General features: G+C 44.5%; 1 long non-coding RNA gene across 1 annotated transcript; it reads right to left on the bottom strand.

The window, feature by feature from the left end:
- Positions 1-291: 291 nt before the first annotated feature.
- Positions 292-7633, bottom strand: LOC142817887 (uncharacterized). Its single transcript, XR_012895406.1, has 3 exons — positions 6517-7633; positions 3516-3771; positions 292-939 (listed from the first exon to the last, which is right to left on the bottom strand). It is a non-coding gene; the product is annotated as an uncharacterized LOC142817887 (long non-coding RNA).
- Positions 7634-25524: the final 17891 nt, after the last annotated feature.

Genomic DNA, 25524 nt, shown 5'->3' with positions numbered 1-25524 from the left:
CAGAATGAATGTAATCTATTCAAGGCCCCTTGCTGCACACATGCATGCACAATTTATGGATACTTGGTCACCATACAGACATGCATGCCTGCAAATTAAAATTCACAAGTTTCAAATACTGGTGATTATTTCAAATGCCATATACTCACTTTGAAAGACACACAGATAATATGCATTAAATACAGAACCTTACCACATTGCGCTCTTTTAAATTATGTGTAGCAGACGTGAGCTTTTATGCATGTGAGAATGCAAGATATTAGGCCCCAACAAAAATTTATGATAAATAAATTAACATGATGCAAATAGTCACTATTTTATTGTACATAGCATACAACCGAAAAAGATTGACAATAGTAAACATGAGCTATGACCTTCTACATCGATTGTAATGGTGAGATCTTTGTGAGTGAGGATCAATCTTCTGTTTTTGAAATCTTTTTTTCTTACGAGTAGACATCTTTTGTGTGACGAGACTTCTTTTTTAACTTTTAACATTCTGACGTCCCTCCTTGCATAGTAGGTAACAAATAAATTATTTAGAACAACAAAATATAAGTTAGAGGCACCAGCAGTCCAAAGGCGCTTATTGAGAGTGTTGCCAGTGCCCACAAAATTGAAAAATAGATAGGAAAGTAGGTGTGTGGTAAAACATGTGGGCTTATATAACATGCTTTGGTCATCATGCTAAAAGCCTTGACTACAAACTTGCTCAAGGCTTATTTACAGCTCTCCCTTTATATGTGTGTGTGTGTTTCTAAACTTGTGCGTTACAAAATCACAAATATTGGCAAAGTAATGCAAGTGGTGTTGGATTAATATAATGTGATCATTCAAACACTTGCACAATCCATCTTCAGCTGCCCAAGCGACTTTGGTTCCTTTTACAAAAGTGTGGTCAGGGCGCTCCTTCTCTACAGCACATCCGCACTCGGAAGCCTAAAATAAAGACAGAAGTAATCACTAAGAGTTTCACAAGACAGACTGTCCTAGATGCAATATGCTTTGTCATGCTGGAGTGTTCTTAGTACTATGTGAGTAGAAGTCAGCATCGAAATTCGCTTTGTTTTCAACGGAAAACGTGCTTGTTGGAGGTCCCCCAGGCAAAAAACTGTGTAAACAACTTGACAGTACCTGGGGGCCAACAGAGGGTAGCACGTACAACAGATTTCACATACAAAAACAAACAGCATAGTAGGAAGTAAATATATACACAAGAAACATCTGAGCAATGATTCAGCATGATGCACACGTGAAACATGAGTTAGGTTTGAGTAAAAAAGCTATTCATCAAGTAATTGCGCACATCTGATTTGAGCAAACCGAATAAGGCACTGAAGTTAATTCGGGTTTTTAAAGAATTGTAAAGTCCCAATAAGCAATATTCTAGTCTAGCTCTACAATAGTGTGTCATGTATGTAGTACTAGTATTTGCCTGTTAGGTATGCTGTAGTCATGAACATATTCAGTTTTCCTAATACCTAAAGCTTAGTATGTTGCAGTCCAGCTGTTCATGTTCAATAAATAATTGTTTATGATAGCATTTAGGTTACAAAATTGATGCTAAAAATTTGGCAGACCCCACATACTTTGGGAATCGATGTTATGTGAAACACGCATAACATGTACTTTAATTTTTTTATTGAGCGATCTTATGAAGTGCAGCTCAATATAAGTACAAATTCTCGCACACACATACGTTAAACAGCCGCATATGTTTCATTTGTTATGGGGAGATGTCACACCTTTGACAACATTAGCAGTTATTTGCTGTTTCGTAACGATGCCAACAGAAACATGGATATTAGCCACACTAGAAGTGGTAGGCTCATATGAAGCACTGGTGTTTGCACTGGCACTCGCGAGGATGGTAGCCCTCAACACTGCTACACAAATAATTCACAGGATGGTGCCAGACTACAATTGACTTTGATTCGAGCTCACGGCTGCATCATAGGAGTGCACATGTAATAGTTATAAAATTTGATAGCCAGTACTGCAACAACAGTTGATGTTACACAAACATTTGAGACTATTTAGAAAGTATAACCGAGGCCGGGCATGGCTCTGCGGTAGAATACTTAATTACTAAGCAGAATACTAGGTTACGATTCCTGCTAGGACACTTGACTTTATTCTTTGCAGTCATTTGGTCAATGCTGCCTATGTCAGCTTTTTAACATGATAGCGTTGAAGAGCTTGTGTCGCAGAAAACCCGCCGCCGGCGTCTGCCCCGTTGGTTATGAGCGAAAAATCGTCTGTGCATCTGTGACCGAAAATTCAAGTTACCTAGTTTCCAGAAACTCAAAATTCCTACTTATGACCTAATGGAGGCATGCTAATTGCTGCAAAACAAAACCTCCAAGTCGTACTTCTAGACACTCAACACAGGGCTTAACACACGGAAGTCTATTGACATTGGCCAAAAATTAACGTTAGATGTTCAGCGCTATTCCTTTTCCCCATTTCATGAACTACACAATGCCATGATAATTGTACCCTGCTATTTTTGGTGGGCTATATCGCACAAAAAATACAAGGATTAGGTCAAAAGAATGGCATCAAATTTTACCGACATGTCGTCGAAATAGAGACACAGGCTACTAGCCTTATTTATAATGCTAAGAGCATTCAAGGTAAAGGCATTGAAGATAGCTGGTGGCCTTTTTCACTATCTATATATCAATTTTTCACTATTTAGGTATCAAAGTTCTGCCATGTCAGTCATAGTTTACAGACATTGCAAGCTCAAGAAAAGTGTGGCTCTGAAGGCATCAACACAGCGTTTCGCCAGATCTTCTAAGAAGGCAGTCTTTAAAATTGCTAATGCTTCCAATTTTTTTTGCTATAAATTTCGTGCCTTGCATCCAAATGAACCTCCATCCTACTTGTTTTTTTGCACTCGTGCTCTTACTAACTGCTTACCTTGTCTTGTCAAATGTTCGTTGACATAAATAGGACTACTTGATCTAAAAGGAAAGGCCACTGTAGACAGACGTAAGTTTTTTGTCTTATCCAGAACATTTCATTTGTAACATCGTTCATAATGCACTACTATTGTTTTTTTCAAACTAGGCTTGTTTGTTCCTACTCTGTCTGCAGTGTCAATATCATCACGAGTAATGGTTTTTCCATCATCGCCCAAAAATTTCGGACAGCGTCAAAGGAAAACCCTCATCTGAGACGCCTTTGATGTCGGATAGTTCAACCTTGAATACAGTGTAAATTCTTCAATTTTCATCTGAAGTTGCTTACTTTCACCTGGAAGTTTTTTTGTGCCTATTTCAAGGTGCGACAGGCTCTTCATGCAAAGCCTTTATTTCTAAAGAGAGCGCGTTGACACTGTCACCACCTTCGTTCCACACTTCTTGAAGGACCAATGTTCAGTATGAATTTTGTGCTTGAAATCCTCTGTTTACCATGACAAACAATTCACAGGAAACATTAGTACTCTTGCTTGGCAGGAGTGCATGCAGTAATACTAACACAATTAAAGCAAGAAATAAGTGTCTCACCTGTGCAAAAGTGATTTTGGCAAGCACTGTGAAGACCACACACACTGCTGCCAAACTGAGGAGAATATGGAGAGCACTTCATATAAGTAGGCAGCGTCCAGTAGCTTGGTGAGGCACAGCGCATAAGCAGGGTGAACAGAGCTGATGCTTGAAACAATGGTTCAGAGTTCGCTGGTGCTTGGGCTCCTTGACCTTGTCAGGAAATTTCCTTGAGCAGCCTCACTCAAATGAAATGACAGACCCTGCCGAAGAATTTCTGCACCAGTGCAAAAAAATTATTTTAGTGAGGTTTGTCTAGACTGCATGCGCTGCTTGCCAAATTGCAGTGAATGGCTAGAAATGCATGGCCAACATATATTTAGTGGCCCGCAAGTGAGAAATACAAAAAGGGCATGCTGCAGTATAAATACATCGAAAAGCATGCTGCTGCAGAGCTTTTCATGTCGATGTCATACGTGTGAAGTTTCATTCACCTTTATAGCTCACTCATGCACGAAGATGAAGTAAGAACTCTTAGATGAAGACACCCCCTTTTAGCTGTATCGACTGCGCGTATTTAATTGATAAGCATGCATGAGTAATGCTGTTGCCTGCAATCAATAAATTCTGTTCTTGAAGCTGACCAATTATATGCACGAGTGCATCCATAGAGGCACATTTGCATTTCTGTAGTTATGATACCCATGTGATGTGTTTCTTAAGCAAATGCCATGCAATATGCACCATATGAATATTTTATTTCGTAAAATTGCAATACCACTGCATATACATGTCAGTATGCACATATACATCCACTGCAGATAAACCATAAAATTAAAGCAATACTGACACATGAATTTTTTACCAAGGTAGTGGAGGGCTCCAGAAATTTCGACCACCTGGGGTTCTTTAACGTGCACACAAATCTGAGAACACAGGCCTACAGCATTTTCACCTTTATCGAAAAAGCAGCCAGCAAGGCCGGAATATCATCCTGCGACCATCGGGTTAGAAACCGAGTACCTTAGCGACTAGACCACTGCGACAGGACTTCAATCTCCCTGTTCCCCCGTGTAGGGTGATAGACCGTCTTTGCTGGTCTGGCTAACCTCCCTGCCTTTCCTTCTCTACCATATATTCTCATGAGTTAAACGAATGAAGCTTCCTTCAAATGGCTAACATTCGGACATTTATAATTTGCCTGAAATTGAGTTCACTAAATGAATATTGTGTGCTGCTTCATAGTGATCATTGATCTAAATTGTTCTGGTTGGCTAAAAAGGCACAACTCCACACTTCTAATCAAACAGCACAAGCTGTCGGACCATAGGGGAGGAAAAGTGGAAACGCTAAGACAAAACATCAATCTTGAACCCCATGCCATCACAATGAAGCAGGCAAACTTCTGCAATATTGACTGGCAACCAGGATCTCAGACACTGCAGATAGCTACATAACATAATGGTTTTCCAACATGACGTAAAGGCAGCAGAATCACATATTGCCTAACCTGCTTCACTATGATAACGATGAGGCCATAACGTTATTGGCCTCTGTATGCTAATAACAATTTACCTTGCATATCATGTGACATTAACATTCAATATGACGTCATGAATCTTGCATACTACCATGTGGTCTAAGTACCAACAAGGTGGTTTTAGTGACGTCGGTGCAAGGCAATAAACAACAATCACTTGGTGAACATTGTTTTTGATATTATTCAATTGGTCTGACGCGTACATCTTCAAAAAACGGCAGTTTAGATTTGTTCATTCTTAGATAAATGCAATGTCTAAGTTTGCATGTCAGCAGCAACATATGCATGCCTTTGGCACGCATACTGTGATGTATAACCTTATTGTGTTTTGAGCAATAAATTAGGCATTCATACACTGCACATATCACAGGTCACTTGTAAATCTGCAGCGAGGTCACAAAGAATTTATAATATCAGATAAAGCGTTACACTTGTATTCGAAAGTGTCATTGGAAGTTTTGGTAGAACTTAGTTTCAGAATGTTTGTAGACGTATAGGTATTCGGCAAAGTTTTAACTCCAAATCGGGCTGCAGCGCCCACAATTCTTTTACAAACCAGAAGAATGCAATGATATGTGAACAGGGGGGAACAAGCAGTACCACCAAAATTGCACTCGAACGAGTGAACTACTGCTCAACCTAGCGCTTGCACAGCTAAGGTACGGCTATTCGGCCACTCTTAGAGAAAATGTATTGACCCAGGCGTAATTGCACGCTTTGAGAACCACACCTACAGCACGCTGTGTCAAGTTTACGCACACTTAATTAAGCTGAATATCATGGTAATTTAATGTTACACGTGCCCGGAGGATGCAAACAGATTTGGTCATACAGGAAAACACATCTACCTTATAGTAGTCACACACATTTAATGATCATGTAGCTGTTGAAAAGAGGACGCGTAACATATAAAACTTTCTTCATATACTTCTTTGCCACAGAAAACGGACAAGGCCGCGTAAATACCAACGCGGACACCACGTTATTCTTCTCCATTCTTCTAAATTAAATACGCAAAGATCTAATTCAACGCGAATCACCGGAATACTCCAACGCACGCGACACACAGACGACGCTTACGGCTTCCATGCGCAGTCCCCGAACGGCATCCGACGGCATTGCAAAAATATAGTGATTCATAGCGTGAAGAGCATCGCCCGCCGACTCACAGCCACACAGCGCACATTGCTTTAACCTCCTTCCCCACAGAAAAATTTCATCCGGGCGTAACGTCCCTGAGCTTAGACTTGAGCCTAATGAAATCAGACACGCCAGCAGGCTCGCTACGTTAATAAAAACTCACTTATCGTCTACCAGCTAGAAAAACCTTAGTTCAAAACGTTATTATACTATAGCGCTTTCGGTGTTAACCGCGGGAGGAGCCGAGGACGCGAGCGGAAGCACAACAGCCTGGATCGGCCATGCCGCGGCCTGGCCGGAGAAGCAAAAAACAAAGCGTCGACAGCAGAAACATCCACCTACCTTTTTAGTTTGGCGAGCGCTCGACGGTACAAAGCAGCCGGTCCTCTCTTGAGTATAGTGCATCTTCGTAACAAGCAGCACCGACAGAACACGAAAGACAGCGCAAGCACACTTTGAACAACATAAAAAATCGACTTTAAACACTCGGCACACGGCCGTTGCGGCCTTCAGGAAGATACCGCCATTTCTGTCCTGCTGACGCCACCGATCCGCATTTGCGCACATAATTTTTTATATGATGAGTAAATAGATTACATCTGCTTAAATTTTAAGTAAAAAATAGTACAAATAGAAGATACGCTAGTGTGTATTGTATAAAATATTTTTTACCTTCGAAAATGACAAAATCACATAACGCGTATTTGCGCGAAATTTGAAATGTGAAAGAGCGCGCGAAATTTGAAACGTTTGCTTGCTTGTGCATTTCTTATACCGATACCTTGTTAACATCTGTACATTGGTTAAGTGGTTAAGCTGGCTGTTAAAAACAGTGTTAAAGCGGTTATATATTAGTAGAAAGTACAGGCAGCAAGCAAAATTTGTCACAACAAAATAAGCGTATTAGTTGGCAAACAATATTTTAGCTGTCTTTAGTGAATTTTTTTAGGAAAATGTTTTAGTCAAGGCTCATTTTAACTTGCTTTGATGAATATTTCTATGAACAAAATCAAGACAACGTTTCTTTAATGTTATAATATTAGAACGTCAAAGTCCATTGCCCGCCATAAAAATTGGTAACACGTGTAAACTGATACATTGTATGGTTAACAAATATTTGTACAACAGAAAAACTATTTTATCTACCTCGGTCTTGTTGGTTTGTATTTCTTTGCATTAACAAATGTATGATCTATATATACTGTCATGGACGAAGCTTTGTTTTCAATGTTAGGCGCAAACGAGGCCGAGAGCTCTATATGTGTAAGTCACAATCCTGTTGTAGCTCTACAAGCTGCGTACTCCGCCATTGGCTAGTGAGCTTGTAGCGCATGGCTTGGTCAGCGCCGGCCGTGAGGCAACGAGAAAAAGGCAGCAAGAATGCAAGAACCAGTGCAGAACTTACGTTCAGCCGGGCACTATCGCTATTCAGATATTCGTTACTGCGGTGGGGCTAATAATGAGACCATGGTGTCAAACCAGTAGACATATAAAAGCTGTTGGTTATGCTGTATGACCACGTTACTCACAAAACTTTGTCGGCGACAGTGCACCCTAATGGGTGCTCATCAGCACCCATTAGTTGTTGCACCCTTTTTGCACCCTATTTTCCACCCTTTTGATGTGTTCACCCTTTAGGTTCCGCTTGTAGGGTGCTGAGACGCGAATAGGGTGCTCAAAGGGTGTGCTTAGGGTGTCGGCACCCTTTTGACACCCTTAAGGGTCAGAATCGGTTTACTGTGTAGAGGCGTCTGCTCGTTCTGTACCATTGCAGAATGTCGGCGTAGGTTGTGATGAAATACTCTCCGTCTTCGGCATCGGGTCGTTGCGGCTCCGAGGAATGCGTTGACAGAGACCCGCGGCTAGTTTGCGCGTGTGCCTCCGTATCTGCCTCCTCGTTGCGGTTCGGGCCCACGTCCAGCTCCCCGGCGTGCGCAGGGAACCACTTGACGGTAATGTTGGTTTCCGGTCTTGCTATAGTTGAACATACTCTTGCAGTGGTTCCATGGACGTTGTTTGTAGCAAAGTTGGCTATTGCCGTCTTCGAGTCGCTGAGGACCGTGCGGCAATCCGGGATCGCTAGTGCCAGTGCGATTGCAAACTCTTCGGCTTGCGTGGGCGACTTGCACCGTATGCTTCCCGACGTTGTGGGTACTCCAGTGTCTGCTGCGATGACTGCTGCTGCGTACGTGTTTGGCCGGTGGGGATACTTCGCCACGTCCACGTAGTACGCGCGCGGATCGTTGGCGTGACCTTTTGTGAGGGCCTTGGCTCTCGCCGTTCTTCTTTCTTGGTGCTCTTGTGGATGCATGTGCTTCGGTAAGGGTGGAACCTTCAGTCTTTGGAGAACGTCTCGGGGTAGCTGCTTTGGTACCTCCGGAGTCAACTAAAGCGTGATAATACCACTGTCACATGAACAATATGGCTAACCGCAGTTACAGGCAGCTGCACGCCAGACAACCACCGTCAGTCTCCTAGCCATAGTTATTACAAACGAGGGGCCTAGGCGCAATTTTCTTGCCGGGGGAAGGGGAGGCATCTCTTTGAGCTAAAGTTGGAGCTGGTCATTTGGCGTTAAGTATGTAATGGCTAAAAAAATTTCAAGTGGGGAAGGGGGTTGTGGCACGGGCCTGACGTGTAATTCCCTGGCTATACGCCACTGTCTCAAACAGGTTATTGGACGAGAGATTGACAAGAATCAGAAAAACGATAGTTTAGATTTGATTGAGTAGTTCATGTTTTATGCATATATTACCCAGTAGCGCGAAAAGAAACTCTTTTTTTTTGCCTGCATAATTTACTAGGCAGAAATTATCGGAGATATTGAACACGGAGGGACTATAATTATGCAACACATAAATAGTACCGTTACGAAGGAGACATCCTAGCACGAAATATATGCGCAAGAAAGAGTGAGGGAACATTAATTGAAACCTGTAAAGCGAAGAAAGCTATTTTTTAAAAAAGAAATGCCTAACTGTGGGAGATTTTATTATACTTGCTACAATGTTGATACGACTTATCAACTTTGTTTTGAAAACAAGTTCTGCTTCCTTCTCTCCGCAACGGCAGCTACTATTAGGGTTATTGAACTCTGAGCCATCGAGACTGATCCTGAACACGTTCATATGAACACTGGCAAGTTTTGCGGTAAATATACAGGAGAAAGTGAACGATAAATGTTTACGAACAAATATTTTTTTTCATGACTAGGTCATAAAACATTTCCTCAGCGCGCCTTCAGAACGGGCCTTTTCTGCATAGGTCGTTGGCGCAAACGTATCGGCGTCAATGAGGCACGCACCATAAATTTTGGTTGCCCAAACGAGAAGATTAGAGTAAGATAGGAGTGGACCAAGGGGTATCTGGTGTCACAAACATGCAAATGTAAAAAAAAGAAATAAAATGTGCCAGTGCAGGCCTCTACGACTGTATAGTGGCGCGGCGGGCAATTTAGGAGGCCAATTAAGGACCACCACTTTAGATTTCAGTGATCTACAAACAGAGCCCATTAAATGGACGTATTGAATATACTCCTTGTTTTGGGTTAGATTTGTGTGAAACATAAATTTGAGATATAAAAATTTTTTATTGTGAGTTCCTGTTGCAAAGACCCATTGATTGAAATTTGATTGTGTAGTAACGACAAAGGTAGCGTCCGGTACTTTTTTTCAGAAACGGTTACGCGTTACCTTTTTTTGTTGGTTCAGTAGGGTGGTAACGCATTTATTTTTTGTTAGAGTAACGAGCAACCTATTTAGTTACTTTTTTTCAGTAACAGATACAACCGTGAGGAGATGTAATGCTCGGGATCAATCTCGTTTCATCAAAAGACTCCATTGACTTCTATTGCGCAGCTTGGTATTCTTTTAAATGTAAAAGTGGGCCTATTCTGAGCCGACACGAAATAAATGTCCTTTTCCAAGCCTGGCTACTTAGCATTACCTTGCTAGAGTGAGGCACGACATTTACCCGCAACCTTCACACAAATGTTTAATATTCATTCAGGCCGTTGCGCATCTTCTGGAAGTTTATGCCGATTCCCAAGCCAATACATCAATTTCCTGACACATTTTGTAGCGGAGAATAATAATGGGACTCACAGAATTCAAATTTTGTTGAAATACTAAATACCGGGTGTGCCGCAAGTCTATGCTCAACTTGACAGCGTGAGAAAGAAGGGACCAGGCAAAGGCGCGAACGCAAAGCAAGGTGGGAGATTGCCGAAGTGTTTCGCGTTTACGAGTTTGATGACAAGTGTGTGGCGAAGCCTTCTGTTTCGCTGCGTAAATGGGAAGTAGTCTGTAGCCAGAAAAAATTTAGGCTGTTGCGTTACGTTTTGTATATTTGCTATGAGTGACTAAATTCAGTGTTATTGCTCTCGTATCGTGAACTTTTTCTCGTCCTTTGTTTATAACGCCCCTCTCTGTATTGGCTTTCCTCCTCCTCGATTCTGACCCTGTTACGCTATTCGTTAGAAGCATACGGGAAAGCTATAGACAAGTTATCCAAGGAACAGATGTGATAAATTAATCATTGTTTTTAGTGGAAATGCCTAAAACTAATTATGAAATGGGAAATAAAGGTCTATGAAAAGACGTCAAAGTTGTTGCATGCAAGTGGGAGCACTCACTCACTCACAAACTCAAAACACCAATCAATCAATCCCTCAGTTAGTCAATCAATCAATATTTATTAGCCAATCGAGTATATTTGATCTCGGCGAGAAATGACCATGAGGTATAAGATGAGTAACTAACCACAGTTTGACTGATTTTGCAGTAATAAACGAACCATGCGCATAGGTCACGGAATTTTCAAGGTATTCCCTTGCTGGTTGTCACTTGTGACCACGTCAATTCCGCTGAAGCAGTTAAAACGGCGATACAATCTCCAGCGTGGTTATGTAGTAACTCAAATTTTATTAGAAATCACAACTCCAACACGCAAACTATGCCTGTGCCTCAATTTCTTGTGTTGTGCCTGGCTGGCCCATGCAGCCCGCCAAGGTACAGCCCACCTCCTCCTTCTTTTCCACCTCCTCCTCCTCCCGTGTTTTCCGCGACCAGCTACGGGTCGTGGCTTGGCGCCGGCTCGGAAGACAACACGTGCCGCTGCCGGGAATGCTGTGGCGAATGCTGCAAACAGGCAGCCGCGGTGCGTCGAGAGCAACGGCGGATCGAGTCCATGATGTTCCGGTCACCCGTTCCACCACTGTGGCCACAGCCGAGTCAGTTTTCCAGGGATACACCGTTCGGTGGCGGTGGTTTGTTGCCGGCACGCAGCACGCCGTGGCTGTGGCCAACGGCCGACGCCGCTGGAGCGGCCGCAGAACCGTACTGGCCATCCGTCGCCCCCACCAGGCAGTTCATCTGGTCGACGCGTCGTTTGCCGCGCCACGTGTGGTCTTCGGGTGGAAGCTTTTTGTCCAGGAGTCGCTCCTGGTGAGTCAAGGAGTGGACAAAAGAAGTCTGTGAATGTTCGTTATCGAGCGCTGTTTTGACGCATGGGCACTACACGCGCCAATTTCAGTCTAGAAGCCTACCAGACTTCTTGAGGAATGCTTGTGTCCTTCACTGTTCTCAAAGAAAGTGGGCACGTTTCTTGAAGTGGGCTGCATAGGGATAAAAAAATTCAGTCAGCTCCACTACGTGGACAGCGATCCTGCATGGTGGCGTGCAGTGGGGTTGAATGACGTGGAATGAAGCGAGTTGAATGACACCGGATGAAGGGGGAATGCAGAGAAAGGATTGACGGCAGCAGTAGTGGGCGTGGTGGGTGGCGTGGCATATATAGATAGTGAGACTTGCCCACTTTCTGTGTATAAACCTCTCTACCATATACGTTGGTTCCCGGATATGAAAGCCTCAGCTAAGAAGAACTTCGCTAATGAAAGTGTTCATAGATTAATCAAAGAGGTCAACATTAAATAAGGGAAAATGACATGGGAGAATAGAGTATGGAAGGGGTCTATACTATGTTCTTTGGGACACCAATGCCCTGATGAAAGTTTTCGAACACCACAACAATAGCAACGTATGTAAATTGTCGTAACAGTAAAATCATATAGTAAACATTTAATGTCGAATAAAAATAAAGCTTCCTAACTGCACCCGTAGCGACAACTAACTAACTAACTAACTAACCAACTAACTAACTAACTAACTAACTAACTAACTAACTAACTAACTAACTAACTATAAATAAAGTAACCAGCTAACTAACTAAATAACACGCCCACAGTGGGATGCCTATAGAGAGAATATTCTTTCAGTCGAGCCTCACGGTCGATCCCACATACAACACCATGAGCCATGAAGGTTCCGGAACCCTCCACTACGCCGTCTTTCATATCCATTTGGTGGTTTTGGAACGTTCAACCCAAACAATTATTAATATCACTTACAAGTGGGTTCCACTGTAAATAAAGTACAGGCACCCATTGATTGCTTCGATTACACTGATAACGCGTGACCGGAAAAAAAAATTCGTTGTTCATGTTCCGAAGTATATTATGTCTGCTGTTTGTGCTTCGTACCTGCCAATGTTAGCTGCTTGTCTTTTCCTTTACTTCGCATACACACTAAAAAATTGCCGCACATTTCACGTGCAGCCCACCACCCGGTTACCAGTACGCCGAGGACACTTTGCATCTTGCTAGCAGCGGTTATTTGGCCACCAGCGACACGCTTTCACCTGTAGCGAGCCCGCACTTTCCGCGGGGGTGAGACGGTCACGGATATTCACTGTATTTGTGCTGAAGTTACATACGTTGACCACTCTCTGGTTTTCCTCGCTGTCAGTATAGCTTAAATAACAACGACAAGCGTAAGATTACACGTCATTTTCTAGCGCTCGTCTCCAGGCGGGCTGATGCACAAGTGCAAGTCCATGCCTTTCTAGCGACAAGTGCAAGTCCATGCCTTTCTAGCGTAAGCCAGTGCTACAAGTAGCCAAGGCTGTTGATTTCGGATAGGGGTCGGCAACTGATGCCTGCAGACCACACATAAGTGTGGTAACTGTTATTTGGCCTGCGGGAACGATGTCAGAATATCCAGCCCTTGTCACTTTCTACCTCGACTGTTAACTACAGATTACTATGTCGACTTCGAAGAAGCTCGTTCAGCTTAAACTAACACGATTTCAAGTCCAGTGTCTTACGTTATTGTCAATTCAGAGAATTTTTTCCTTTAGCTCGCATAGCTCCCCTCTCTCCCCAATTCGCCATGCGGTCTCCGCCTTGTCAGCTTCATGCAACTCGGTCATCCGTCTGAACAAGGTTGCCGGACCCTGATTCAGGACCTTGCGAGGGTTGCACATGCAGAGGTAACCAAGAAAGTGAATGGGAGCAATAGCTGCCGCCGTAGACCGACAGGCATCGCACCTAACGCGCACTGTGAATTCTGTGGATCTGGTCCACTCACGCTCTTAGAAAAGAAAAGAGCCCATTCGCTCGCTTACGTGAGGGGTGACATTCCACCTGTATGTGCGTAGAGAGAGTCGCACGCTTGATCAGGGGGGGCTTAGGGAAGATATAATCCGTACTCTCTTTTCTGAGATAGCAAGCGGCGGGATAATTCGACCACTCTGTATGCACCTTAATCTAATAATTACTGTACTTGAAATGCACTACCACAGATAACGTTCCCCATGCTTTTCTCGGTTGTCGTCATTAGTGGGCTTTTCGTGGTTGCCAGAAACTACAACAGGCCCGTCCGTACTGCGGCAGGGAATTCGCATCCCGGTCGAGCATTGCTTCAGTGGTAAACCAGTGTCTTGCAGATAGCAATTGTTAGTTAACAATTGTAGTCATTGTTCACCATGCGCAGAGAATCTGTGGAGACGATGGACACCTCGGTGCCTGGAGATGGTGAGCCGCTGTCGTCGGAGTCGCCCACTGCGTATCGGCTATCGCAGCAGGATCTGCAACCGCAGATGTCGACATCAGTTACGGGCATCGCGAACGCGGAGAGTGCCGTGAGCTTCGCAGTCGACTCTTCTGCACCGCCAGGGCAGGACACTGAACATCGGTCGATCTTATGCGAAATCGTCACCTCCATGTCGTCGTGCTGCGGCGAACCGGAGGAGCCACCGGTCACGGCTCAGGTGAGAAATATAGCCAACATTTTTTTAAAGTCCTGCACTTCGCTGTCGCCGCCGTCGCCGCCGTCGAAGCTCCTTGCACTGGGCAATATATATCAAAACGTTTATTTGAAGAAAAAAAAACAGGAAAAAAAAAAGAGACGGGGTGCACGTGGGTGGGGCCCCTATTCCAGGGCTTCACTGGCTTCAGCGGCCCGCACTAATGAAAAGCTTACGCATGAATTTCCTGCGAATAATATAACAAGAAATAAATTGTCGCGTAGGCGTGCCTATAGCAAAGATATTATGGGAACGCGTCGGCGAAATCTACCTGCCATACAAGATGAGCGCCAGCTATTGCACCCATATATATGACAAAAAACGCGAAAGCTTCACTCAAGAGTAAGTTTACACGAAGCGCTGAACGAGTTCATTCGCGTTTATCTTGGTCAAACTGTGCGCCAAGACGGCATACAAAGGAAGAAGTGCGTTAAGCAAGCGCAGCATTGAGAATATTCGGCGCAGTCTATGTCTGACTATATTGTTTATGTGCCACCGTGCCGCGCAGCTTGACCAACATCAGCGTTCAAATAAGCATCTGGCTTCGGCTAACAAATGCATCTTATAGCGCACTGTAGGCTAGAAAAAAAATATATCAACGCACTCAATAAGTGCTGCGCTTCATGCCGATCGACCGACGATTTAGGCCGAAGCAGCGATCTTGAAATGAACTCTTGGCACACTGCTACAGTCACCCCCATCCTTTAAGATCTTTAAAATGGTGATTTTTGACCTGCAGCAACGTATCACACAATGAAAACTGTCTTCTGTATTGACTGGTCTGCTAGCCAAACTGACAGTATACCCCCGTGCAGCATAAATCGTTGCTGATAATTTTAGTGCAATAAAAAATTTCCTTACCGTTTTTGGCTTTTGTAGCGCGCCATCGTCGCAGTCACGGTTAGCAAAAACAAACGAACAAAAAAACTTTTAAAGCACTGACAGTGCACGAGGAGGTGCTCTTTTCACAGGAGCGGTACAAAAATGCGCGCCTGCCACTGCTAACCAGCGTGGTGCGTCGAACCGGAAGCCATCATATCCCACAGTCCCCTGCGATCGCCCATATTACCAGTATTTTATATTAGTTGGATGTGGGTGTTGTCGATTCTCTTGTCGATGTGTTTTGTACGTCACAACTAGATATGTGCTTTTCGTGAATGCGGAGACACTGCTGAACAAATATGTGTCATTTTTAACAGTACAACCGTTTTGTTTTTCACCCTGTATACAATAATGCCCTTGGGCGATGTAGGTTGCACTAATAAATAAATAAATAAATAAATAAATAAATAAATAAATAAATAAATAAATTCAATTTCTAACGTGTTTGAGGTGTCGGTCGGGAGCTAGAAGTTTCCGCTGAAGCGGATTGAATCTGTAGCAGTCTGTTAAAAGCGTTTTATGCAATTATAGCGACATCTTCACTCACAGCCGAGCTTGTACTTGCCCTAGGTTGCTTTACAATACACTTTATGTTAATGAGAGGGTTCGATAACGACACGGAGTTGGCATATGGCTACCGGAACCAGTTCATTGTTTGACACACTCATAAAGCATTGACTGGTCGCTTTGAACGCATCCAAATGTATGAATTGAAAAAAAAACGCTAAATTGTAGGAGTGCACATGAGAAGTCGTGTTAGGCTTTGCGTTAGAATCGCCTAACCAATTGTTTCTAGGCAAATCCCGGTGATACGCAACGAGCTATGTCCATCAGCCCGGAGGATTTGGATGAAGCGCACGAGCAGTCGCAGCGCGCGGCTATTCCGGGCAGGAAGTCATTGGTGGCGGAAGTGTCCGTGTTGATCGGATCCAGTGAAGGAGAGTCGCCTGTTAGGTACGTGTATATTCCGAAACAAGAAGACAAAATGAGGTGCTGCGCCCTTGAATGATTGAAACTAAGGCTGTCCTGTAAATGTTAAAGATTGCCCCAAATAGAAGCCGAGTCACCTCCACCCCCTCTCACTGGAGTTTGACAGTGCCTAGAACACCTCTGAATCTTTGCAGAAAAAGGATATTTGCAAGCGTGAACGGCGTTTGTTGTTATCAGAGGAAAGTGCGAAACCTATCACGTGTTGCAACACTCGGCCATTCATCGTCTTCTATCGTCACAAAATCATATGCTTCACTCACCAATTTGAAGTTTTCCAGGGTTGGGTGATATACGAGGCCCCAATCCACGGGTGATTCTAGTCGCACATGTTTTCCCTTTGTCCCTGTGTTCGCCCAGTTTGACTGGCCGATATGAAAAAAAGAAATATATCGCTACAATACGGGTTTCTGTTGGAGCGAACCTTACTGGAACACATAAACAATTCTGAAACGTGTGTATGACTCCTACTAATTTGCCCCCTGTATCCACCGCGCAGCACTTCATTCCGAGAAAGCCAACAAGGAGCGAACAGTGTTAATGAGGTGCAGTCAGCTTAAAATCAGAAGTATCAGCTCGGGTTAGCGGGTATGCACCTCGCTTATGCGGTCAATGCGTGTCCAATATGCTGGCTGTACATTAAGTGTACAACCAGAGTCATAAAGTTCAATCACCTAATGATTATTTAATAGTTATTCATCAGAAGGTCTTCTAAAAAAACTAGACAGAAGTATGGAAGTGTGATAGACGCTGGGAAGACATCCTCAATACGCATTGAAAATACATGAAATAAAATGGTAGAATGGTCCCTGTAATTTATTCCAAGGAAGTGTATTCCCACATGCTGCGTTTTTCCTGCGTCCTCGTATTAATTTTCATTATTCTTTTTCAGGGCTGCTATTACAAAAATAATACTAATGTTTATTAACGACGTTGATGGTTCGATTTTGGTACTAGCTTGAGACAGTGTGGCACAACGAAACGAAGCAACAAACACACCGAGAAAAAGAAATGAAAAACCAACAGAAAGTGCTTCATTGCGCTCTTTTTTTCTTAATTATGACCCGCCACGGTGTTCTAGCGGTCATCGTGGTCGACTGCTGACGCACAGGTCACCGGCGGTAGCAGTCAAATTTTCAATGGAGGCGAAAATTCTCAAGGCCTATGTACTAAGATATAGGTGCACGTTAAAGTGACACTAAAGGCAACTATTAAGTTGAAGTTGATTGTTGAAATAGCGGTCCAGAAACCGCGTAGTGTTACTCTTGTGCCAAGGAAGGGCCTATTTTGAAATAAAATCACGTTTGATTGATTTGTGGGGTTTAACGTCCCAAAACCACCATATGATTATGAGAGACGCCGTAGTGGAGGGCTCCGGTAAAAAAAAAATCACGTTTTAGTGGGCGGCATCGAGTTAGCGCACTTGAAATTACTCGCCTCAAAAAGTGGACCGACCGAACCTACTCACGTCACTGTTGCCATGCACAACGTTGCCCGGCTTTACTGCGCTAGTAGCAGCAGACAAAAAGCAGTAGGAGAAACAGCAGCAACAACGGTAATTGATGAACTTCCTGCCAATGACTCCGAGATCGCAGACGTTTTTAGGTTCAACTGCACCCTGCTAGATGGCACTACCTGTCCAGTGTAGCTACGTGAAAATTAAATTTTTGAACCGCTCGTGCCATTCCCCATAATAACGTCCAGCGGTTCTTTTTCCGCGAATCAAACAAACGAACAAGCGGAACTTTTTGGCGTCTCTTGATGCACGGAAGCTCTTTATTAGGTGCAGCTAGATTGATTACCGGTGAATAATTGTAGGTGGTTTGTCTGATGTCAACAAAATCATTTTGAGGAAGTCCTACTCCGGTGTATGTGTTCTTGTGTATAGTACCTTATTTTCTCGGTAAGTAGAACACTACTGTTGATAATATTGTTGTTTTAAATGTCATAAATTGAGATTTCACTCTGACGTAAATTGTTATTTGACCTTTGTGTCACTCTAAAAACCCTAGGTTGTCGAAATTTGCGGAGCTCTTCTCTGAAGCGTCTCTCATAATCATATGAGAGTGTTGGGACTTTAAAGCTACTATGAAAGCAACTATTATTTATTAACTAATCACAATGAAAGACGGGACAAGCAATAAAATAACGACTGTCTTTAGCACGGCGATATGCTTGCGATATTATTTTACGTGCCCAACTGTCCTTCATTTCGCTGACGTCGCAATTGTTCTGGCCAAGTTTAAATGCCATGTAACTTAGTTTTTTTTCATACTTTCTGAAACTGATTTCGTGGAGTGCTTCCTTCACTTTTATTTTCTCCCTCCAGTAGCAGCCGCGCGTCAAGGGCTGGGTCGACCTCTATCACGAGTTCAGTCAGCAGCGCTTCCAGCACAAGCGCTCTCCTGGGATCGTCCTCGACTTCTCCTCGGTCTCACAGGACCTTCCCGGTACACTGCGCGCTAAGTTCACGTTAATTTCGTGCGTTAGTGACTGTCACCTGGGAAAAACAGCCGAGTGAAGCATAGTGGCGATGCGAAAACCCGACCGTACGGCCACAGTGTTATAGTTCGCCCACAGCGAGGCAGTACACTGTGGCACGTAGCGAATTCCAGTATCCTGAAAAGGATTGGCGTGAGAACATTGGCGACGGATGCCCTTAACAGTAGCGGGCTGTACAGTGTGTTGCTGTTACTAGAACTGACGATATGGCAGAATACCGCCCCGGATGTTGTTTTGAAGCTTTAATGAACCAGTGCACAATTTTAAGATTTTTTTAAAGATAAGTGTGAGCATGAGGTATATCGAGTCTTTCGTATATGAAATGGAAAGGCTAGCTTCTTTAAACGTAGCTCCTCGTAGCTTTTCTTCTTAAGAATGTTGTTTGTTTCGTGTGAGATAGATAATGCCCCTCGCTTTGAAATATCTGTGTATCACATTTGCCAGCGTCTCGGGGAGGCTCACTCACGTGCAGAGTTGTCGACCATATGCGCTGCGGTCGGTGCCATTTCAGTTGTCGTAGGAACTACTGTAGACCAGTTCCCAAACTAGACTTCGCAACATTACTGACTCGCGTGAAGCGGTGAATCAACTAGCAGCAGCGACAACGACCGAAGAGATGGTGGTCAACGAAAGTAAAAAGAAATAAGGTATAACAGTATGGTGCGTTGGGTTATAGTTGGGGGATGTTCATCTTAGATTAATAAACAGCGAAACAGAGTTAAATGGCACAGATGAACTGGGTCATATATTGAATCATCCTGTTTTCTCATTGCCCCAGTCTAAGTCGAGTTTGACAGGCCGATATCTCTTATTTTGTGTGTCCTTTATCATTTCCATTCATTGTTAACACTGTTAGTTATTCTGCGATGAACAGGATGAATTGCGATTCCTGTAGACCGCGAGTACACCGCGATTCCTGTAGACCGTGGTAGAACTGCAGCTGCTCGAGTGGGTGCACCTGTTATACGTGTGCAGTTTCCATGTCAAGTTCCTCATCGAGCATAGCGCACTTAGTTAGGTATACTTTAAGGACGTGATATGCAGATTATCGGGGGAAATGCGAGCCGACAGTAAAAGCAGAGTAATGAAAGCTACACCAGCATTCATGTCAAGCGATGAGTGTGGTCTAACCGCAAGCAAGAAATATCTCTGATCAAGCTTATGGTCACATACACACCACTGTACTTGACAGTCGGTACCAAACGTGCGATGGAAAACACTTCTGAATGCACTCCATTGTCAGGAATCATGCGAAGCACATTTACACCATCTCATTCGTAGCTGCTCGGCTTCCTCACTGTTCAACGTCCAACACCGACTACAGGGCGGCATAAGAACCTTGTGAAATGTAATACAATCTAATCACAAGGAACCAAACGACCATGACCAAATGTTTTGGTCACAGTGGAATGTTTAAAGTGGTGCGCATGGTTCATCGACCATCTCACGTGATAGCGACTCAATTGAACATTTTACGGAAAGTACCACCATGTTCCGGACAGCTTACAAATTTAACACTCCTCGGAATAGAGAAGTTGAATACAGTCGGTAATCTCCAGTTGCCCCTATATCCTCGACATCTTTCCCGCCGAACACACAACTGCGGCGGAGATTTGTTTATTGCAGTGAAATGTATGCCTCATTAGAATCTAATTGATTAAACACTTAGTCTTTTTTACCTGTACATGTTTGACATTTTACATTGCCCATAATGTGGTCGGGTGCTTACATATTTATTTCGACGCACCTTTATACATTTCATCGAATGCAGTTGCGCAAGTTTGAAAACGTGTTTTTTTTTCATCGTCTTGTTCTTTTTGCTATCCTGCTGTCCCTCGCTTCATGCAGCATCATCAGAATAACCCCTCAATAATTTGTAAACTGTGGCAGCAGTTTTATTGCTCATAAAATGTATTTCTTTCGCGCTTTTTGGACTTCCCACTGTCAACAAAGAATTTCAGAAATTGTTCAATTTTCGTTCTATTTTGCATAACCTTACAAGTCCATGGCATTTCGTCAGGTTGATGCACACAAACGTGAACCAATGGGAATGCATCCTAAAATGACGCCATAAGTCGGGTGGCTGGTGCGAGGGCTGCTGCCCTAGGAGAACCATATGCCACGTGCATGAGCAATACTAATTGTTTAGTACTAATGTGGTGGTGATGTGGATGGGCTTTGCAGTATTTGAATATAACCAGGCTCGCCCATTCGATTGGCAGCTATGACCGTCATTAAGCAGAGCGTTTCAGTTAGCGCATCTCATCGCGTTTGCATTCATCCCAATGCACACAACCTGGTACGATGACAAATGGTACAGACTTTTCCAGACTTCTCAAGAAGTACCCGTTTATAGATGTGAAACGATATTTTCTTTGTCGTTAAATATAGTTGAAGGCACTGCTGTCGTACAAGTGTGGTAGCAACAGCGAGAGTCACGGCAACCGCTTACCTGCTTTCCACGTTGTTTGATCAGTGGTTCCCCTTTGCTGGTTTCTGCTTAGGGTGACCACCTCCGCCCCGTGTCGATGGACGAAGCACAAGCCGTGGTCGCCTCCGATGGCTCGGCGATGTATGGTTGGTACCAGCCACTGCATATTGTGTCGCAGGTAAATTCACGGTAACAAAATTGAAACGCATCATGAAGTAACTCTACAATGCCACTTGTTCGAGCGTTCCGAAGGTGGCCTGCGAATCAACAAGAAATAAAGTAACAAGTTGAACGAGGTTATGCGCGCACAACATGCAGATGCAAGGTGCGGTTTCTCGCATGCCCAACTTGTAAGAGATAGACAAAACTTTTAGACCAGTACGTTTTCTCTGAAGTGTGCCTTCTGAAAGACATATAATCCCGAGTTCAATTTCCCTGCTTCGAATCACCATTTGTACCAAACAACAGCAAGCAGAATAGTATGAATTACACAGAAAACAAAGCACTGCCACATGATCCATTCCAACACAGCTTTACTGCCGAAGCAGGAAGTATCAGTAATACAATCACAGAAAGCTGGAGTTTTGCGGAGTTGTAAAGAGACTTTACTTGCAACACTGAACGGCCACCACTATTTCTGTGTTGCTTGTTCTCTCCGGATTCTTTTGCCGCAGAAGATAGCGTTATTGGTCGTGAGTTGTCTTCACAAAGTTGGACGAGTGGATAGAACAAAGTGCATAAAAGCGAGTGTATGCGGGATACCCGTCCTTTTGATGCAGACACTGCTGCGCTGCCACTCACAGAAGACCCGAGCCTTCATGTCTGCGGTTTGTTAGCGAGATCACAAGCAAAAGTTCTTACCTTGTATTTTTTGACGTGAGTGGGCCACAGCCACTGTCACCTTTATCCTTGAGCGTAGGGAAACTTAACCGTTCTACAATCAGGTTTGCACGCTCACTTCGATCTGTACAGCTCAGCGTGCATATATATGTGTGAACCGTGCTGGAAGTACTTCAAAAGAAGTGCTGCCGCGAGTCAGAGTCGGCTTGTTTGTACTCGCAGGTTTGATCCTGGCCGTGGCGGGTGCATTTCGACAGAACCGTAATGCTGAAAGCCCGTATGCTTAATAGTAGAGCACGCACGCACGCACGCACGCACACACACACACAAACACACGCACACACACACACACAAAACACACAACACACACACAACACACACACATACACACACACAACACATACACACATACACACACATGCACAAACACATGCACAACACACAACGCACGCACACACACATACACAACACACAACACACATACAACACACAACACACACACACAATTTTCGGAGCCCTGCTCTACGGCGTCCCTCCTAATCATAGGATAGTTTTGGGACGTGAAACCGCCGACAATATTACAACAATATTACAACAATATTGGTCGAATCCGTATCTATAGAAGTTAGCGGTCAAAGAGAATGAAATTCTGGTAAACAATAGCCAGGTAACACGTACGCGCACACTTGGACGTTCACTTCGGCTGACGGCTGTTTTCCATTCTGTCGTTCAAACCGTCACACCATATCGTCTAATCTTATACGCCCTCTGTTTTGGTCGTCATAGAAACAGGGGCTGAAGTCACAATACTTCTCTTTGATAAGTGTGTTTTCCCCATGGCGAGCCGACTTGATGATGATGATGACGATGATGATGATGATGACATGTGGGGTATAACGTCCCAAAACCGCTTATGATTACAGAGACGCCGTAGTGGTGGACCCCGGAAAGTTCGACAACCTGGGGTTCTTTAACGTGCATCCAAATCTGAGCACACTGGCCTACAGCGTTTTCGCCTCCATCGAAAACGCAGCCGCCGCAGCCGGAATTTGATCCCGTGGGTCAGCAGCCGAGTACTTCAGCCACTAAGCTAGACGATTCCAACGCAGAAGCGCACAGATATATCGGTCACAGCGCTAACTTTCAAAACGTATACAAAAAAGCTATCAGTGGTTTTCAATATAGACGTATAGAACTAAATATTGCGTCGTTAATTTATGCATTGCCAATTACATAGGTTCCTAGCAGAATTTAAAGGACCTTTTTGAGTGGGATGACGCTTGGGTTGCTTACACATGCTTGACTGCAGCGCTAAATAGTGTTCTTGAAATCGCGGATGAAAAAAAAAAGTAAAAGGCCAAATGCTAGCTTGATATTTTCACGTGTCACGTCCCAGGAGGTTATACGTTTTAGTATAACCTCCTTGGTCTTGTCCGCTAATGGTGGTTGATAATAATGCGCGGAAATTTTCCGTAACAACTCAGCTGAACAGATTAGAAAAAGCACAAAAAATGTTTTACTGCTTTCTTCAGCGCTAGGGTGCATAAGGTGCCCCGCCGCGATGGTCTAGCGGATAAGGTACTCGGCTGCTGACCCGAAGGTTGCGGGATAGAATCCTGGCTGAGGTGGCTGCATTTCCGATGGAGGCCCAAATGGTGTAGGTCCATGTGCTCAGATATGTGTGCACGTTAAAGAACCCCAGGAGGTCAAAGTTTTCGAAGCTCTCCACTACAGCGTTTCTCAAAATCGTATCATGGTTTTTGGGACGTTAAATCCCCATATCAATCAATTAAGATGCATAAGGTCAACGTCCCGTTTCGAACAATTCTTGGTGAACATGACACGTGACAATTGTTGACACTTCACTTTTAAAGACGATAGTCTTTCTTGGGGACCTTCGACGCAAAAACTTTGGTCTGTCTGTCTGTCTGTCTGTCTGTCTGTCTGTCTGTACATTTGTCTGTTTGTCCACCGTTACCGCAAACCGGGTACTCTAAACAGCACCAGCCGATACCTCGAACGGCCGACCCCATCTGCAGCGCCCACCTATGTTGCTTGCTCAAAGATAAGCGTTCACACGTGTGCGATTGTCAATTAAAAAGCAATTATCGCGCATATTTGAGGGACCTTAACAACACGTATATATTTTGCATGTTCGTATTTTACTGGAAAAGGCATTCATATGTAATTCTAAGGACCGTAGCGCTTATCACGCTGCGCTGACCATGCGAAGCTTGCACGAAGCGAGTGTTTCCAACGCTTTGCTAAGACGACACGGTGGTGGCACCTACCCGTCGCCTTGCGTTCTACACCTTATCACCTCTGAGACGGGAGCGCACGCCCGTCTCAGGGCCACGCGCTTTGTTTTCAAAAAAAAAAAAACTGCCAGATGGCGCTCATGTCTCACGTACCACGAGACTTGATGCGGTCGTTCGCCTCCGCTGCACGCTCGAGGCACTCTAACGCAGCGCCTCCGGAATACCATTCACCAATTTTCTTCCGCAGAACATCAAATAAATGTTTTGTTCACTCTCTCCACATGCAAGACAATCGCCTTTCGACGACATTTGCCGATTACATGCAGATACGGGGCCAATTTTCCACCCTCGTTTCACGAGATGTCCTTTTTCGGAGTGTTTATTGACTCCCGTTTTCGACCTGCATGCACGGCGTTTTCAAATTTCCATAATTGGCGCCCCTTTCACTCCCTGTTTGTCATGCTTTCTATTTTCCCCTCTCCAGCCCACCTAAAATAGCGCAGCACATGTCATGTGCTCTTCATCCATATTGTTTGGCATAAGCATGCGCAGAGTACACCTTCAGGAGAGTGGTTGGCGCCCGCTTTCTTCCTGCCCCCTGCCCGTGTGCACACCTATGATATCTGGGGTGTAACGTCACCAAACCACAATATTATTATGAGAGACGCTGTATCGGGAAGGGCTCCGGAAATTTTGACCACCTGGTGTTCTTTAACATGCACTGACATGGCACAGGACATGAGCCTCTAGCCCTTACCTTCGTTTAAAATGTGGCCGCTGCGGCCATGGGATCGAACGCGCGACCTTCGGCCCAGCAACCGAGCAGAGTAACCGCTACGCCACCACGGTGGACACACCCTTCTTCCAGGCTAGCGAGAGCGGTTCCCAGCAGCCTCTGGTGCCCGTGGTTCTGGCCCCGGCCGAGCAAGAGCTGCTGTCCGGGACAGGCGGCGTGGCCGTTCAAGGCTTCTTCGACTTCACGTGGGACGCCCCGGAGGAAGGGTGGCGGCGAAGCTTCGGCATGGCGAGGCCCGACCGTGCAAGCTCTGCTGGAAGCGGTGGCGACGTGGGCCGCTTTTCCTGGTCATCGGACGCGATGCGGCGGGCGGGCGGGCGAGAGGTCCAGTGGCCGGGGCTGGGGCTCCAGCCGGGACCTAGGAACGTACGAAACCTACCGGGGTCGGGGCTCCAGCCTGGACCGAGCAGCGTCCGAAACCGTCTATGAAAGGTATCTTAAGCGGATGGATCGAGCATGCTGGAGAATTTCGTCTATCATGACGGCAAGAACAGAGCGAGCGTAGGAATGGT

The sequence above is a fragment of the Rhipicephalus microplus genome, chromosome 5 (assembly GCF_043290135.1).
Source record: "Rhipicephalus microplus isolate Deutch F79 chromosome 5, USDA_Rmic, whole genome shotgun sequence".
Classification (NCBI taxonomy): Eukaryota; Metazoa; Arthropoda; class Arachnida; order Ixodida; family Ixodidae; genus Rhipicephalus; species Rhipicephalus microplus.
Note: the sequence above shows the minus strand (reverse complement) of the source record. Positions and strands in the feature narration are given on the sequence as shown.